The 20,250-nt window shown below is 33.6% G+C and overlaps 1 protein-coding gene across 3 annotated transcripts in view; it reads right to left on the reverse strand.

Moving 5' to 3' along the window:
* Positions 1–20,250, reverse strand: part of LOC136037921 (semaphorin-1A-like) — a 233,001-nt gene that overhangs the window by 176,446 nt on the left and 36,305 nt on the right. The gene's annotated exons all lie outside the window — the stretch shown is intronic.

The following is a 20,250-nucleotide window of genomic DNA, read 5'->3' on the forward strand; positions in this document are numbered from 1 at the left end:
TACAGAATTTCATCGTTGCAACTATTAGGGAGGTATTCAACTATTAGGGGAGGAGATATCAATGCCTTAAAAAGTGGATCTTTAGCCTGAGATGCTTCAAGTTTTCACGAGCAATTATGCAAGTTAATGTTTAGTAGGGATTCATTACTTGGTCTCCATTCATTTGTAGGAATATGGATGCTGAGGGATGATAGCTACCTTCTTATTGAAGGAATCTTTTGAATATGTAAATAAAACATTAGATTTATGTGTTTACCTGCAAAAGGGGGGAAAGAGACGGAGATCATCTCCAACGGACCATATTTTTCCAACCCCTCTTGAAAAAATTTAAATTGGACATCAAATCATGTTTGATACTTCGATACTACCAATAATGGTAATTCAGGTCTCAAGCCACTTTTTGCGTATGTGCATGGAAAATATTCTTAAAATAAAATTTTTCGTAAAGAAAAACCAATTTTTTGTTTTAGCATTTTACTCCAATGACTATTTACAAGAATAGTAACACTCACTTTTGGTCTTGTTTCATCGATTTTTTTTTTTTTTTTCATGATGAGAAATTGGTCATAATTTGGTTGTTTATTTATTATCATTTATTTCCTTTTTTATTTGCTTTGTTCGTTTGTTAAGAGTTGTGTTTGTTACGTGTTTGTTATATATGTGGTCGCCAAGTATCAAGTGCTTTTATGTCTTTCTTCGGGCAGCCAATTGGATTAATGTTATGTGTTACATCATTTTGTAATTAAACGATTTGAAATGAATTGAACACCACAAATGCTAAACCATAATGGAAACAAAGCCGCCAAGAGAAAGAAGCCTATTGAAAACCAATCAGGTGTAAAGAAAGAATCGTTTGAACCATTTACTAAAAACGTGACAAGTTGACTTCTGGAACCTCGCTGTCTGGAGTGGTAATTTTCTTGGCAACCGAACTATTGTGGACCAACTCCTAAAGCACTGTGTGCATCTAAAACGCCAACTTTATCCACTTGGATTAATGTTATGTGTTATACCATTTTGTAATTAAATGAATTGAACACTACAATTTCTAAACTATAAAGAAAACAAAGCCATGAAGAGAAAGAAGCCTATTGAAAATCAATCAGGTGTTTTTTTTTTGTTTTTTTTAGGGGATATTGTGATGGAAATTGATCTTTTTCCTTTTTTTGTGGTATGTTTTTTTTCTTTTACTGTATATTTATTATGTCTTATGTTTTTTTTAGGGGATATTATGATGGAGATTGATCTTTTTTTCTTTTTTTTAGGTATGTTTTTTTTCTTTTTTTGTTAGTTATTTATTATGTCATTTTTTGGTGTGTTTAGAAAATGGTTAATTTTTACTACTGCACGCCAACAAAAACGTATCTTTTTCCATCAGTGCAGTAGATGTATCAAGTAAAGAGTTATAATTGTGTTTATTAATAAAGTATCGTATCGTATCATAAAGAAAGAATTGTTTGAACATTTTCTAAAAACGTGACAAGTTGACTTCTGGAACCTCGCTGTCTGGAGTGGTAATTTTCTTGGCAACCAAACTATTGTGGACCAACTCCTAAAACACTGTATCCAAAACGCCAACTTTATCTAAGAAACAAAATGTTAACGGAAATATAATGAGACTTATAAACTAATAATTATCAATACAACGAGCTAGTCCTTTGGCTACTTCTTCCATAGGCTATTTTTTGTACTTTTGTACAATGAGAACAGTACTATTGCTATAACGAAAATAATAGTGAAATAGGAAAAAAATTTCTCGGCATAAACTTTTCAAAGATGGCTAAACAATTCAAGGTGGAGGGGGGGCATATTCGACTGAATACAAAAATAGGCAAATCATAAGAAATTATTAGATAAATCGTAGAAACTTTGAGATTCTATGGCCCGGGGCCGTAGTTACTTATCCTCTGTTCGTGCCACAGAATCCACAGAACCTGGATCATAGAAGGCACGAAAGATTACAATGGCACAGGTAAAATCGATAATATTAAAATGAAACAGATGTTGAGGTAAAAGTAAGCAATTTCTTGACTTACACGAAGGCGCAACTAGATACACACGTATTAGGGGAACTTTGGGCCCTCTCTTTGCTCAGTTTCCTTTAAAGAGTTTCTAAGATTTCTTGATATTCCAAATGTAATAAATATAATTATCCTAGTTTTATGTTTCTTTTCTTAAGTGTGCCCTCCTTCCTTTGAAATATTTATGCATAGATGCATAGGCATGACCAAATCCAATCTTGTTCTGGAATCTTACATATAAACAAGATTCATAGGGAATATGGACCTGAAGGTCCCATCCCCTCCAACCTGAACTTAAATGTTAGGAACCACGTCCACCATCTTTATAACCGTGTTCACAATTTTCATACAACAGAAAGCTATTCACTAGTCCTTTCGATACCCTTCGAGGGGGAGGGGAATTGATGTTACTTTCCTAAAATTTGAGGTGGCATTCTAGGTCTCAGATCCGTCCGAAAATTCTCCCATTTAACTTGAGAAAGACACACTATTTTATCCGAAATACGAGCATTCAAGCCATTAAAAGCTCTTTTTCAGCATCAACAATCCCCTCTCCCTTTTGGTTAACTCCTTCAATCCTACAGCTTAAAAGATGCAAGTCTAAAATTTTAATATGAATTTATTGAAGATGAAAAATTGTACCATTACCAGCAAATAATTAGTTTAGTCTTATTTATTTATTGTTATAGTGTACCTACTGGTAGGGCAAAATCTGCATCATATCATGACAGATTAGTAACGATGTAGATACTTTTAATACTTTTATCATGTTTTAACACAAATTTTGATAAGTATCAATATGTCTTTCTAAAAATATTTTTGCGCATCTTTTCGCAAACATTTTCAATATCTATTCGTTTCTTTTTTTTTCAAGCAAGTTCAGAAAGCGTGAACTGGAATTTACAAGGCAGTTCGGCGACAGGTAATGTTTATCTTTAAACCGTCCAGAGGCTGACTGACACCCTTGTTTTTGACATTTGGAAAAGGGGTTGGTAAATTCCACACTGCTTTCATCGCTTGTGTCTTGGCACTAGGAGACTACGACGTTGTTTTAATGTCTGGTCTCTTAAAATCAATGTGGTTTGAAATACAATAGTTACCGAAAATTTATGATTTGACAATACCAGAAACAATTTATTCACATAAACTTGTTGTAGGAAAATTAGTAAAAACATATTGAGTAAAGATCAACGAATTTGGCAGAGAAATATGAGAAAATCCAACCAGGATTGGAAAATCAAATGCAAGACTTAAAAAATCAATTTGGCAGAAATTGGAATGAATGACACGTTATTCATTCTTGAAATCACTGAATGGATGTTCAGACCAGGCTCGTATACAGAATTATTTTTAGAGGCGAAAAAATGGCGGGGGGGGGGCAAAATAATAAAACAAGCTTTAAATCATAATTTGAATAAGAATTACCCATGGATTCAAGACAATTTACGGTTTCGGGATGAAGCTCAGGGTACTAACCCTTCCCCCCTTGTGAATGTTCCTGGTTTACACCATTGCTCTTTTAGAATTGGCAAAACTGCTAGACTAATTCCGTGCTATTTTCCCAGCCAGTTTCTTGGCACTTGCTGATTCTGACTTTGTCTTAGTGTCAGGTGTCTCAAATGCGTTTTAAAATTAAATAAAAAACAAGTTGGATTTGAAACGACTCGTAATAGCCAGTTAGCATTATGAGGAAGTCAAACCAGTGTTAGAAGTCAAGTTGGCCACAAATCGACCTGACGACAAATTAAGGGACCATACCTCTTAATCATCGTTGCAGCGGTGGCTGTGATCAAGTATAAAAACGGAGGCATACTGGGAGGGGACAATAGCGCCCTTGATGTTTTGGTCTCCCTCAAAATTTTGAAAAATATCTTGTTTTTTGGTATTGTGGCTGAAAAAATTGAATAGCAACAATATAATCTCCCCATCATTTCAAATTTTAATTTTACCCCTTCCCCTACATTTTGTAAATTCACACCCCTGGTAAAAACCGAACCACAGCAGCAACGGACAATCAAAACAGAACAATTTGAAAGAAATTTTGTGATGAAAAACAATTGTCAATTGAAGCTAATTCAGTAGCGACAACACCGTTTTCCATATTACCTTTGACCGAGGCCGTATCCAGGGGGCAAAGTAGGGGGATTGCAAGTCAACTCCAAAAATTTTGCCAGACTCGTAAAACCGTAGCAAAAGTGCATATAAAAAAAGTATACAAAATATCACTGCTGTCTTAAATCCTGTTGTATGCAAGTTTTACGTTTCCACGAAGGCGCATACACTGGGATTTCGTTTCGGGTTGGGTAAAATTTCAGCGGGGGGAACTACCCCAAAAGACAAAAACATAGGCGTGTTATATGGAAAATATAAGAAAAAATAGAAATTTTCAACATATTGAAATGGGGAAGGACAAGGTCCTGAGACCAAACCCTGTTTGTCAAGTGTTGGATACCAAAAAATAAAATTTAAACATACAAAGCAAATTGGGCTACACAATACCAGCAAAATGCTGTCATAAGCTACTAGTTTGAAAGTATTTTTACGGCCAAAATCCATTGTTTAAATTATCAGAATCTCTACAAAATTTCTGCATTAACCTTTACAACATACAGGTATTTTTTGTGAAGTTTTACAAGAGTATTTGATTGTTCATATTATAGTGATTACACTAGCAAAGTAGGTGGTGTATGGAATAGGCTATTTTTATGCGTTGAATGGTAGAAGCTAGCGCTCTAAAACTGCCGTGTGATAATTATGGCACTTATACCAAATTGTTTCCATTTTTAATAGAAAGCAAAAATGACATAGTATAATATCTTTCCTGGTATGGCACTATATTTGATGACGATGCAAGATATGCTTTTAGAATAATTACATTCATTTTACATATGGTTTAATAGACCAGTTTTGCTATTAAAAAAGAAAAAAAAAAGATAATTGGGAGCTTTTATGTGCATGTTATACATTTTGGTATTTGAACTGAATAGTTGCTCGAACAGTATAGATGTACAGGCACCATATAAAAGAAGAAAAACATACTCAGCTAGTAAAAATGTGGGAAAAGGAGGTTGCCCATAACCACCTGGAGCACCACTTGTTTTGTCCCACGGGTGATATTTCCACCACATCAGGTAATACATAGGTTGAACTACACATGACAGACTTACGCTACGAATAATGACCTCCGCCAGGTTCGCACAATTTTTTGAAAGTTGGGACTCCTCCCATCTTTCTTTTTATGTAAAAAAAAAAGTGGGGTTCATTTTAATATTTAATTTTTCTTTCTTTGTCTGTTTTGAACTTAAAGAGAGAGGCCCAGCAGGTCTACACCCCTCCCTGTGGGTGTTGATGATTACGTTCAACATACTTACGTGTAGGCGAAAGACGAATGCATTTTCTTACTATTTACCCACCTTATCCCACTGAACTTACCTAGTTCTAATATTTCATAGCTTCTTAGCTGTTACCATTCTGATAGAATACCATTCTGGTCCCTATAAATTATTACACACATATTCTGGTCCCTATAAATTATTACACACAAAACTAAAGTAGGCAAAGCAGCATGCCAATTTCCGGTGCCATTTTTGGAGCTAATAAAGAACCGTTTGAAAAATGGCTTTTGTGTTCGACCAACGGAATTTTAATATCCAGCGTTGCATTCCTTTTTAGATCAAATCTGCACAAAAGGAGACGCGTGCAGGGAGAAGCTGGGGAGACTTTTAAAGAGGCACTGGTAGTTCATAGTACATTTGTTTCCAGGTCCATATGTTCCAAATGCTTGAATCGAATCTTTTCAATTTTATAAATTATAGATAATGAATTAATTTATGATTGCGTAATTTTTTATTTTTCAGTTTTGAGACTCCCTCTCAGAGACCCATTAGACTCTCAGAGAGGGAGTGGGTGTTTTAACGCCACCGCGGTTTTCTGCCAACGTATGTTTTCCACCACCCAGGAAATCTTGCATCATTAAGAGGATTAGTTGGGTCATAATAGACAGGTTAGGTTAGTTTATGTCTATATCTATGTCTAGGTCTATGTTTTTGTTTATATCTGTGTCTATGTCTATGTCTATGTCTGTTCTTATGTCTATGTCTATATCTATGTCTATTCTGGCCTACCTGAATTAAAAGGTGGCGGAAAACAGATGGAGACGGAAAACCGCGGTGGCGTTAAAACACTGCAACACTCAGAGAGCGCCCAACAAATATTTTCCTCTTCACAACTTCAATGCACAATCAACTGGCGTATAGTCAAGATTTGCGTTTTGAAGTGGTTTAACATGTTTCGGGGGGGGGGGGAGTTTGTCAAGGAAAGCTAATTGTGCATTACCTAACCAAGAACTATGCATCTTTATGATTATTTCGAATTCCAGGGAGGAGGTTAAACCGGGTAGTCACAGTTGGGTATGGCCTACGTAGATATACCAATTAATTATGGTTGGATCGGAGTTTTTTTCATAGGGCGAGGGGGTTGCCATTCAAGCCAAAATTTTTCCGAGGGAATCAAACCTCCTATAAAGATTTTCGGACACAGCCAGGCATGTTCGATGTGTTTTACTATGCATCGTATAGTACATTCTTAGCTAAAAGTTAGCTTCAAAGCAAAATATTGTCTTTGCTTAAACATAGATTCACTCAGATTCAGTGCCTTTCACTTACACTCTAAATTTACATATAAAATTAAAGAAAACTAAAAAAAAAGTAAAAAACATTCCATGAAAAAAACTAAGAAAAAAACTAAAACAAAATTTAAATAATTAATTACAATAAAATTGCAATGAAATAATATATATATATATATATATATATATATATATATATATATATATATATATATATATATATATATATATATCTATATATATAAAAATAAGTTGTCTGTCTGTGGATGTGTGGATGGATGTGTGGATGGATGTGTCAGGTGACGTCACCTGAAAAAACTGGATTAGGTGACGTCAAAACTGAAAAAACTAAAAAAAGGCAAAAACTACAAAAAAAACTAAAAACTAATAAAAAAAATAAAAAAGCTAAAAAACTAAAAAAACTAAAAAAAGGTAAAAAACTAAAAAAACTAAAAACTAAAAAAAAACTAAAAAAGGTAAAAACTAAAAGAACTAAAAAAGAAAAAAATAAATGACGACACTCAAAGAGAAAGCGACCAGGACAAAAGGAATGTTCGATTAGCAATCAACAAAGCACCGGGACACAGGGAGTATAAATGACGACCAGGACACAAGTAAAAAAAAAAATTAACAAAACTAAAAAGAAGGTAAAAACTACAAAAAAACTAAAAAGAAAAAAAAACTAAAAACTAATAAAAAAACTAAAAAATCTAAAAATCTAAATAAACTAAAAAAGAAAAAAAAAGGAAAAAAATAAAGGAGAAAAACAAAACTAAAAAACGAATGTATATACAGACCGGTACACCGGGATACAAATGACGACCGGGACACAGGGAATATAAATAACGACCGGGACACAGGGACACAACTACAACGGGGACACCGGGGGAAACAGGGGGATAACCTGACAATCTATTTATATGCAAAGACAATGGGACAGCAAAGAATGTTGTATATTCGCAAGTTTTACGTAGTTAAAACCATATATATATATATATATATCTATATTCACAGGTGGGACATAGGGACACAACTACAATGGCGCGTAACTATTATGGCGCGTAACGACTTACGCGCGCGGGGGGGCTTGGGGGGGGCGCGAAGCGCCCCCACCAACTAGGTGTTGGGGTGGCGCGAAGCGCCACCCCAACAGCTAGTATATATATATATATATATATATATATATATATATATATATATATATATATATATAATGAAAAGAGAAATCACCAATGCAACAGCACAAACACATTAAAAAAAACAACAAAAGACAGAAGGAGAAAAGGAAGACTGTTTTCCTACATTAGTGATTAATATAGACCAGCACTTGATGCTGGTCTATTCTGTTTGACATAGGTCAAACAGCATAGCCATACACAATCAACCATAAAGAATAATCCATGGACAGGCAGTCGTGTCGTCAATAAGTAGTATGTGTCGTCATTTACCAAACAATAAAAACAGTTAAGACAAATAATTCAGAGGCAACAACCCAACACAAGGGCTCTTATATATATATATATATATATATATATATATATATATATATATATATATATATATATATATATATATATATATATATATCCAGAAACACCACAAAAACCTAGTTGTAAAATACAGAGTGACAAACAACAACATTTATGCTTTACGACACAAAGAGAGAAAACGGTGCCAAATCACGAAGATAAACCAACTGGAAAAAGTTTAATGGCTCACCTCCAGTATTCATCATGAGAATAAACTATGGAACATTTCGTGCGTTAACACACGTTGTGGCTTTTTTGTCATTATTACTACAGTAATAACAATAGTAAGACGGACTCACAAGTATCCACGCGACAATTTTTGAATTATGTTTAATGGAAAATATATTTTGTTGTTGTTGTGAAATTCTTTATTTAAATTAGTCACAAAAAATAATAGTTCACCCAAGAAGCAGAGCTTGTGCATGGGTAGAAAACCCGTTATCACAATAACTGAAAAAAGCAACGAAAAGAAGCAAACATAGAGAGTTGAAATTCCTTAATACAGCCCAGACGCGAAACCTAAACATGCAGGTAAGCACATCAAAAGAGCACAAATGAATAAGCCTCTGAGAAAACTAACATATGTAAAACTAATAACAAAACGACCCAAATTACTAGTTTTTGTGGCACCATAGAAATTATTCGCTTTAACCCGGTTGTTAAAAGAACATCAGAAGTACAAATTCTGGTCAAAAGATGGTGGTCCATTCGAAGAAGTGTGCCATAGTGTCCCAGTCAAAACTTTAGAAAAGACGCTAAAGCCCAGATTTAAGATCCAAAAAATATTTTTTTTCAATATCAAATTAGTTTGTTTTTGGCGCCCCTAGAAAAAATTATGCAATAGTCGCCTGGTGAAATGTTTGTTACATGGATTTGTGTGTCTACTCAGTATACACTAGAGTCTGGAAGTCTCAATCACTCTTATCAGGGGTAACGATAGAAAATCTCATCCTCTGATTATACCAACGGGGAGGGTACAGCTATGACATATAAGGTACGGATCAACGGAACCAACACTAATCTTAATAAACCTCAATTTCCCCTAATCATTTTTTTTTCTATTACATGAAAAAGCATATTTCAGTTGCTTTTGTTTTCCATTCTTTTCCATTTTTTCTAATTAATCTTCCTCGCGTTACACACAGGTGTAGTTCATAATGATCATCTTGGAGTTTTGAAATTTCAATCCTTAAGATTTCAGTCGCTTTTTCCCTCTTTCGGCTGAATTGTCTTGAGAAGGAAATTTGGTTGGCCGAAATACAGAATTGATCACCCCAGAAACAGGTTAGTTACCGTCAAAATTGATGTGAATGATAACGAAAGGAAAAGATTGACGGAATAGATGTAAATCTCATCATCCGAAACATTCTCATAAATCTTACATATTTATTCATTTACGCTCTGACATGAGTCAAATCTTGAATGTGTGTCGATTAATCCAGGAAAAAATATTGTTTCAGATGGAACCCGAGCACTGGGCTCTCAGATATGCTGAACTTGCTATTACAATTTGAGTTGCATTCTGGTATCTTGTTTCCCATTTATAAAATTATAAAGTTTTTTCTTCTATAAATCACCTTTCATGAGTCAGCTTAAGTCCAATCCATATGAAAGTTAGATATTCCACCTCAGTTTTGATAATAATATTTGAAAATGACAAGAATCGTCTTCTTTTATACTGATTCCAAGTATATAAAATTCATCAAATTTAAAATCACCCATAACAACTTTTTCCACAAGGAAAATTTGCATTGTCTTATAAGTTGACGGGGGTTAACCAAAAAGGAGCGCTGTTCAAACGAATCTGATAACCCTAAGCGCTTTTCCTGCTTACCAATTCGTTTAAAACGACTGAATAGGTGTTTCCATAATGTACCAGTTACTGCCGAGCAGTGGCGGATTCATTCCCAAATTAGTTCATACACAATAGACAGGCATTTTTACCCGTTGATGCAGTAGGCCTGATCAAGACCAAATTTAGGGGGGGGTTACCAGGTTTAGATATCCACCCCACGAAATTTTTTCGACTCGCAAAAAGCAACAAAAATAAATGAAAAAAATTTTTTGATACATTTTGTAAAGTCCTTTGTAACCACTAAAAAACACCCTCCCCGAACAAAATCCTGGATACACCCTTGGGCCTAATACTAACAGTTGTAACGCATTGCATAGCTGCAGATTAAATTTTGGAAGGGGAGTCAACGGATATTTTTGTGGTAAGAAGGTGCTTTTTGCCTAAAAACTACATGTCTAAGCCCAATTTTCACAATTTAAAAGTGAAACCTCCAACTTCCAAGAGATATAATATGGGTTCTGAGGGGGGTGAAAGCTCCCCACTATTTTTAGAAACAGTTTTTTTTTAGATCGAAGCATGCTGTATTTTGATTTGGCTTTAGGGCTATAACAATTTTCTGGCGTTTAATATTTTTCATTTTCATTGCGAGAGATTTATCTATATTTTTATACACTCCTAGTCCTTTTTAGCAAAAGAGCTTGAGAACTACTGCGGTAGAATTAGTGCCAAGAAAGTCCCTTTTTTCACACTGAAAAAATCCACAAGACATTCAAAAAGGCTAGTAAACAGGGGAAAGATGCATCATGTCCCACCCCAACCCCCAAAATTATTTACGATGATTTAATTTTCATACAATTCTCATCAGCTGATCTGTGCTTGTATTTGCATAAAAATTGATTTTTATAAGCCTAAAAACACATCAACTTGGTGCTCAAGGGACAGTATCCTGTAAGGTAATGAACATGAAAGTCGCGTTTTAAAAGAAAGATCTACTAACTGCCACATTTTTACATTCACTTGTCTTTACCTATATGGTTACCACGTTTTAAAAATACATAGGCAATTAATGTATTAAGGAAAAATATGTTTTCCGTTGCCATGGAAATCAGTGGCCTATGTGGTGGCAATGAACTTTTGTGGCCAGAGCTTTGACTCAATTTGTTGATTTGGTCTATGATAATGATAATAATAGGCCCAATTAAGCGGCTGAAATAAAATGAAAAAAGGGGCAAACAGAGCTAAACTTATATCCGATAAGAGAGGCATTGGCTCTTTCTAAAAAATCATACCACAATAGATGCAAACAGGTGCACGCACAGGGTAATAGTGCTTCAAGCCCTTACCCCCTCGAAAAAACTTAAATGTTGCGATGATATTTATTCATACAAATTGCCGAAAACAATTTACGTGTCTGCATAAAAACTTGATTCCTAAAGCTAAAAACAACACCTTTTGAGGTAACACTCCTGAGACATGAAGAGTCACATAAACAAAAGGTCATATTTTAAAAGAAAGATTTATATATATAAATATATATATATATATATATATATATATATATATATATATATATATATATATATATATATATATATATATATATATATATATATATATATATATATATATAGTTTTAAAAGACCAGGTTTTAAAAGGAAGACATACTAGATGCCACGTCTGTGTAATCATTTATCTTTATTTATGTCGTTCCTATGTGTTAACAACATACAGACTATTAATTTATCATGTGGATTGATGTACTCTGTAACTATGGAAATCGATTTTTGTATTCTTTGACTTCCTATGAGAACAAAGGCTGAGGTGAGCAGATGTCATTGCATAAAGGTGACAAGTGAAACAATTACTTTTTAACTCCTGCTCAAACTGACGCTTAGGAACAAAATGAACATTCATAATCTTCAATAAAAGCCATGGTAGAGGGGTTTTATGGTTTGAAATAAGCTTTAGACGGTTAATTTTTTTGTCTTCTTTAATAAGTAAGTACGCTTTGGGAGTCGCAAATCAAAACACATTAGAGCAGTTTACAAAATTAAATCTTATTTAATTAATATCTTTATTAAGGTATATCTTTGTTCAATTAAATTATTTACAATCTTTATTAAATTCATCAAATTAAATCTTAATTTTCTTAGCTTTGTCTTGTAAGGTATTTGTCTTGTAAATTATTTACAATCTTTATTAAATTCATCAAATTAAATCTTAATTTTGTTAGCTTTGTCTTGTAAGGTTCAGTGATCATGGTAACAGAAATTAATGTGAAAAAAAAATAACAAGTAAAACGGTATATTTTATAACAGCATGAATATAATTATAGCAAGCTTAACTCGTTTCCACGTGTTTCCCCGTTTTCCCTTGAGGTAGTAGCAAATTTCTAACAAGCAAATCTAATACTTATTTTTACATATAATTCCAGCAGGACGAGGCGTAATCACCTAACATTTGAAATTCAGATGTTGCATGGGAATTTGTTTAACGGGAAGCTCCCCAGACTCAAGGCTGACAACTCAAATCTATTATTTACATTCTTTACAAATTCGGATTAGAACACGGATTCTCAAACGGCATGCCAGAGTAAAAAATATTGCCGTAAAATTTTCTTAAGCAGGCTAAAATTTCAAAACTCCCGTGATACTTGCGCTGGAACCAAGCAATAAAGTAAGTCCGTCATATTCGTTATTTTTTTTTTTAATTGGTTGTATTATATTTTAAAATGACTAGTCTCCGTGATGGTGCAATGGCAGCATACGCAAGTATCTTTTTAGCCAACTTTACCAAAAATTCAGCCAAATTTGCCACTACGGTTACATGTGCTATGATATTAGGATAGTAATTTAATACGCAGAAAGGTGGAAGCAACGAAGTAGGTATATTTCTATCATGTATTGCTATCTCGATATGCAGCATTTATATACAACTTCCTTTTACAAACAAACACAAAGTAGACACAATAGGGAAAATCTTTTCAAGACAGTGGAAATCAATTCAGTGGATATTTCGGCCCTATGTCAAGGGCCTGTTGAGTCCTGGTTGAACTTCGTTGAGGTAAGGATACTAGGGCTGTTTTTAAAAAGTTTTTTTTTTAAACATCATTAGTTTTAATTCTCAAATTTTAATGTAAGTTTATATATATATATATATATATATATATATATATATATATATATATATATATATATATATATATATATATATATATATATATATATATATATATGGATATATAGGGCCTTGGACATAGGGCCGAAATATCCACTGAATTGATTTCCACTGTCTTGACAAGATTTTGCCTATTGTTTCTACTTTGTGTTTGTTGGTTATGGAAAGGCAGTGTGGTCTTCGTCGCTATTCTTATCTTCCATTTTAATTACAACTTATATTAGTCGTAGTGGGATAAAATACCATCACTTGTAACCAGTACGGCAACATGTTCGTGAACTAACCAGCGGGCCATACACAGAGATCAGGTGAACCTTGAAAAAAGGAGTTGATACAACAACGGTCATCGACATGTGTCCTTCATAAGGGAGCCGATGTGTAGTGAAAACTGTCCCAAGGAATCATGATAAAAGTGTGATGTCCTGTGAATTTCCGCCAAAAAAGGGAAATTTGATGTTAAAAATATTGTGGGGGAGAGAATTCACTCCAAACCATAGTTGACTGGACTTTTCTGTTCAAGTTGTTAGATAAAAGGAGTTTCCCTTTAAACAAAATACTGAGTGAATTCAAACAAAATTAAGACAGAAAAGCTGTCATCTTCAATTTATTCAAGTTTCCCTTTTTGAAGGGGTTTTGGTGTTATGCTGGATAGGTAAAATCATTATTTTCCTTTCCTTTTCCATGTTTTTATTCACTTAGAAATAACTACAAAAATGAATCGACTAGATATAAATCAGATTTTTGAAATATATTTTTTCAAGCCCGTACCCCTCTCTCACGAAATCTTGAAGTTTTCTGATTGAGTTGCCCCCCCCCCAAAAAAAAAGCGAACTTGCCTATATTTACTCATCTCTAGTTTTAAAGGAATGAAAAGTACCCACGTTTCAAGGTTCTACGGTTTCACTTACCCCGTCTGTGTGCAAATCTGCTAATCGGGTATCGCCGTGAAACGAACTGGTGACCTTGGCCCTCCCTAGGTTTTCGTGAAAGGGTCTAAAGAATAAAAAAAAAGAAAAACAAGAGGCTAGCCCAAAGAAAAATTTAGAGGTACATACCTTAACCACATGTTCATTAAAATAACATTTTTGAAAACTCATAGCTAAAAGCTATTGGGGCGGATTTTACTTAATGAGTCAATCTTTAAGACACTTAAATGTCGAAATACATAAGTAATTCCTTTCAATAACACCCTCCAGCTCCGATCTTTCGAGACCATTAACTAAATGCAGTCAATTGCAGATAATGAATCGATGGGAGGACCCCCTACCTGGATTCTTTCTGTCAGAATTTTTCAAGGTTTTTGATACATCCTTAGCCTTAGGTCAACAGTTAAGATTACTGAATAATTATATTGTTGCCTATTTTTTTGTAAGTCAGATGCTGAATTTTATAATTTGAAAATAAGGAAGTCAGAACGAAGCTTGTGGGTTGCCAGGCATAAATATATCTAATTACTCTTGTATTTGTTTTTATATTTCGTGGGAATGGTGGGGCAAATGGCAAAAGGTCAAAAGTATTTAGTTGTTCGTTGATTTAGTTTCTTTTTAATTTATGTTTTATTTTGACGAAGTTAGAGGCTAAAGAAGGATGAACATAAATTAAAGAAATAATAGGTAATAGACTGTATACATAAAAAAGAGCGAACTTTGAGAAAAGGGCCTAAATTGAGAAATTCGTAAGAAAAAAAAAGAAATTCTACGAAAACCCTAAAGATCTTCAGAATCGTTTTTGGGAGGAGAGAGGGGGAGGCAAGTTGACCACCGAAACAGGGTAGTCTTAAACATTCTCATTTCAGGGGATATAGACCTTAAACCTTCCTCTCTCTGTGCCCGTACCTTATCCTTACGTTCAGATATCCTATATAAGGGTGAAGTTGGGACCGACCCCACATGGTCCATGCTTTTTAAATTAATAAAGTGATTTGAATGTGAGCGCAGCTAGAGATTTTCTTGGTGTAGCCAAGCAGTCATCCATGGGGATGGAGGCTCGAATTTACCATTTTCTATCACGACTTCATCTTTACACTCGCTATTAAGGACTTTCTTCGGTGTGATAAGTTTTGTAGGAGGGAACTGCATACCCCCCTAATTACTCTCATGGATCTACAAGTTAACAAGTTTGGTCGAAGAAAGTAGATATATTGAAATAACGTCATCCAAAATCTCGATTTTAATTACTAAACGCAATGGTTGTCCCGACTGATAACAATAAGAACACGTATTCAATAATGTTGACATACCTGCGCAAGGGGAGATGGATTACGCCCTTGAGATTGGTCTAACACCCCCCCCCCCCAAAAAAAAAATAGTGGCCTAAATGGATTTTGTATGATAATAATTTTGATTTAAAAGGCACTTATTATTGATCCGAAAATAAGTCGTTAAAAATTTCAAGATGGTCGGCCAAATCCCGCACCCCCTACCCCTCTCACCCGCCCAAAATTGGGCTAGCCACGTCTCCGCTGTCAATGGCTAAACAAGTTTAAAAACATATAAATGTAACTCTTCAGCTCTTATTATTTCAGCTTATACTTAATAATTAAGTTCCGAGTTTGTTAATAATGTTATGTTTAATTAACACCTTTTCTAGGAAAAAAAAAGTTCAGCTTCAATGTAAGCTCTGCAACCAGAGTAGAAACTAAAGTAGCGAAAAGGAGGGCCTACAGCAGAAGAAACGGTTTGAACAGTTTCAGGCTAAGTTACCGTCGACTGTGATTATATAATTATTATTATTGTTATAATATAATTATTATATTATAATACAATAATTATTATTATACTATACTATAGGCTACACTATATTAGGCTAGCTAATATTATACTGAATTATATTATATTAATTTATTATTATTTTTGATGGGGTGGTTTCCCTATATTATATTATATTAATTATATTATATTAATTTATATGTTATATGTTATATTATTAATTTATATGTTATATTAACTATATTATATTAATTTATATGCATTGGCAATATTGCACCGAAGCTTTAAAAAACGACCAACACAACCAGTTTCAAAGGAAGTGGCAAACCAGCTGCTATAACCCTAAGGGTTGCAGAATAATTTAGAGGGGTCTGAGGGTCACACAAAAGACAATACCAAGACGATACCCATTATAATCCAACAAAAAGAACAAAAATTGAAACACAATTATGGCGCCAAATATGATAGATATAAACATTTGTTTGAAACAGATCTTAAATAGATTATCTGAAATACTACTTAAAATTAAAAGGAAAATTGAATAACCGTAGTCCCACCAAGCAAAGGCAGAAAACGACCTTAAATGTATGGGAAAATAAAAGTTAGTTTCGTAAGCATAACCGGCCAGACTTTCAGAGATGGTTTAGATCTACAAAAGAAGTACGAAGCCCTTCTCCAGATCGTCCCAATAGAGCTATTGTGAAATATAGAATAGTTGACTTTAAACACACTGTTGAATCAGCAGACCCCTCTTTCTTGGAACCCTCTCTTTCTTGGAAAATTTCGTGTGATTCTTTCGAAAAGAATCAGTTATTTTATACACTATACACATTTTTAATGTATTATTCAAAATATCATAAGATTTTTTCTGCACATCAGGTACTTTTAAAGGCGATTTTTAGGGCTGAAAAGCTGTATTTTGCGGCTTTAGAAAAAAAATTTCTCGAAAGTACTTTCGAGCATGGTTACTGCTATGGCTAGGACACATTCTGTGGATGAAGGATGACAGATTGCAAAAGACGCGAAGACGTGAATGAATGCGAAAGACATGAAGGATGACAGATTGCGTTGGCTTGTCAGCCAAACGAAAAGCAGGTAGTCCCTGAGGATGTCGTTAGGAAAGATTTAAACATCCCAGCCACAAATGCCACACTTTAATGATGTATACTGGGTGGACTAGAACCACCCCGTCAATAACAAGTAGTGTTTGGCGGCACCTCATCTCTAAGCTTTACACCAAAAATCTGTCCCGAAGGCTACTATCTGTTCCAAAGCTCTTATCTTTCACTTTTATACAGCAGACTCATAGGAAAATCAATCCCGTTGCTCGTGGCTGAGTAACTGTTTCGAACCTATTTGCCCTCTTTCAAGTAATATTTGCCAACTAAAACAAACTAATTTCAAAAGGCGTCAGCTAGTCCAGGCTGGAAACAAAAAGGGTTTGAAAGTAGGCGCCGATTGAGAGATACGCATCGCTTAGTGTTTGAGCGAAGCGTTATTTTTTTAGTTGAATGTTTAGAAAGTGACTTTTCAATTATTTACAAAACTTCAGTGAACCATGCATCTTCAAAAGATGGAGACAACGCCCTAAAAGGAAGCAATTAAAGGATTGAAAGGAAAATAAACAAAGATTTGCATCGATTAAATAGGATTTCCTCTAAACGATAGCAAGCCTCGAAGATCCAATTTCTTATTCTTCCTTTCTTCAAGATAATCTATACAAAATATGTTCAAAAAACAAGAAGTTATTCAAACAAGTAGAGAGCCATATTAAAAATAAAACGAGCAGAAATAAACACATACTTCTATTATACTCATATATAATTTGAAGGAATATCTGGAAAACAATCTTTAAAACTATTTTTAGTAAAGTGTCAGGATTAACATTGATAGTGATTCTAAATATAAATCTCCTCTACTATATTTTGCATGGGTTTCCACAAAATATTAAAACTCATAAATATTTAAAAAAATTTTAAATATTTTTTTAAATTTTAAATATAAATATTAAATTTATATATATTAATATTAAATTTAATATATAAATATTATATTATATATTATATATAAATATTATATTAATATATTATATATTTATATATATATATATATATATATATATATATATATATATATATATATATATATATATATATATATATATATATATATATATATATATATATATATATATATATATATATATATATATATATATATATATATATATATATTAATAATATAATAATTAATAATATATAATATATATATTAATATATTATATATAAATATTAAATTTAAATATTTCTTTAAATTTTTAAATTTTGAGTTACAAAACTCAAAATAATTAAAACTCTTGTTTCTCAAAACTCATTTTTTTTTATTATCGCAGCGACTCTTTCCGAAAGCTTCGAAAACATATAATCAAAGCCTTGCAAATTTACATTTAGTTCATTAAATGCAGCAAATACATCTTGCAAATATGCTTATTTTATTAACCACTCGAAATCTGGAATCTATCCTTAGATGTAAAACTCAGAAATAATAAAGCTTTCTCTTTTAGCCCAAAGAGACATTTTAAAACGTTTCCTTTTGAAAGCCACCGTGAATCACAATCCCAAAGGAGGTGTTTATAATGTCTCCCTATTTCCTCGCATAATTTGAAGAAAGTTTGCAAATTGGTGGACGACATTTTCTGTAGTTTACAAACTTGACACATTCTTAACACATTTTATAAACATAATATGCAAAAGAAAGTGCGCTTTCACAAAATTTCCTTATCCGTTGCCGCGTTGCGACCCACACTTTTGAAAGTGCTGTCTTGTGGCAAAAAGTACATCTTTGACCAAAGGCGTAGCCTATTCGGGGTTTTTGTTTGGGGGAGGTATATTTTTTTGGTGGGGGAGGAAGGGGGCTACAAAAAACTTTAAAAAGCACATAAAATGTTTATATGCATTTTTTTACATTTTCACGAGCCGTACCCCTTTTTTGGAGGAAAGGGTTTAAACCCGGTAGCCACCTCCCTCTGGATACGGCCTTGCTTTTGACAGTTTGTATGAATTTGTGTGAAACTTTCGAGTGTATATATTACTTTTTTCAGTTTCAGGGTAATCACCCTGAGTCCCTTAGAGTTCCACTGTCTCTTACCTCATCTCAATCTAATTGTCATTTTTGTAATATGAATCGTATTCAAATTTCTTTACTCCCTCCGTGCGGCCAGACTTCAACCCTATAACAGCGAGACATTTGTACAGAATATGATGCCTGAATCAGCTAGAAGGGTTCACTCTTTTAGCTTCCCCAAACTATTCTTAAAATTCTTTTGGCTTTTTTTTAATGTTTATGTTTTGTGAAGGATTGATTGAAGTCTACTTTTTTCTATTTATTTATTTATTACATTTTCATTATTTTTGCTGAATGACATTATAATTCTTTTAATATTCTTTTTTTATTTCCTTTTTCTTCTATTTGAATTAAAAATTTAAGTGAATCGAGTGTCTTACTCCTTTTATAGGCCAAGGAGCCTTTGTGGAGATTAGAACCGTGTATTTATTGTATGTTTAATTCCTTACGAATAACTCTAAGTTATCTCATTATACACCATTTTAAAATGGCTATGTTTCTGCCATAGATTTCTAAAATGGTAGGGAATTTTTTTTTATTGGGGTTAATTCCTTAAAATAAAATAAATTTGGGTCACAGTGTATGCCTTCTACCTCGCTAACCTTTCTAAAAACGTATCCTTGGTATGAACCAGCGGGACCTTCCATTGAGTTGCTTTCCAACAGTTCGTGGTAACGAACTGTAGTAAGGAGCGACCCGGCTCAATAGTAACCAAAACTCTAAAAAAATGGAATTTTGATACCAATAGTTACATCAAAAGAATCGCATTTTAATGCTGATTTTAAATATATAAGTTTCATCAAGATCAGTTATACCCATCAAAAGTTACGAGCCTGAGAAAATTTGCCTCATTTTCGAAAATAGGGGGAACACCCCCTAAAAGTCCTACAATCTTAACGAAAATCACATCATCAGATTCAGCGTATCAGAGAACCTAAATGTAGAAGTTTCAAGCTCCTATCTACAAAAATGTGGAATTTTGTATTTTTCGCCAGAAGGCAGATCACGGATGCGTGTTTATTTGTTTGTTTTTTTGTTTGTTTTTTTTTTTTTTTCTTTCCCAGGGGTGATCGTATCAGTAGTCCTAGAATCTTGAGAGAGGGCTCATTCTAACGGAAATGAAAAGTTTTAGTGCCCTTTTTAAGTGACCCAAAAATTGGAAAGCACCTAGGCCCCCTCCCACGCTAATTATTTTCCCAAAGTCAACGGATCAAAATTCTGAGATAGCCATTTTATTCAGCGTAGTAAAAAAAACCTTATGACTATGACT

The sequence above is a fragment of the Artemia franciscana genome, chromosome 17 (genome assembly GCF_032884065.1).
Source record: "Artemia franciscana chromosome 17, ASM3288406v1, whole genome shotgun sequence".
NCBI classification, from domain to species: domain Eukaryota; kingdom Metazoa; phylum Arthropoda; class Branchiopoda; order Anostraca; family Artemiidae; genus Artemia; species Artemia franciscana.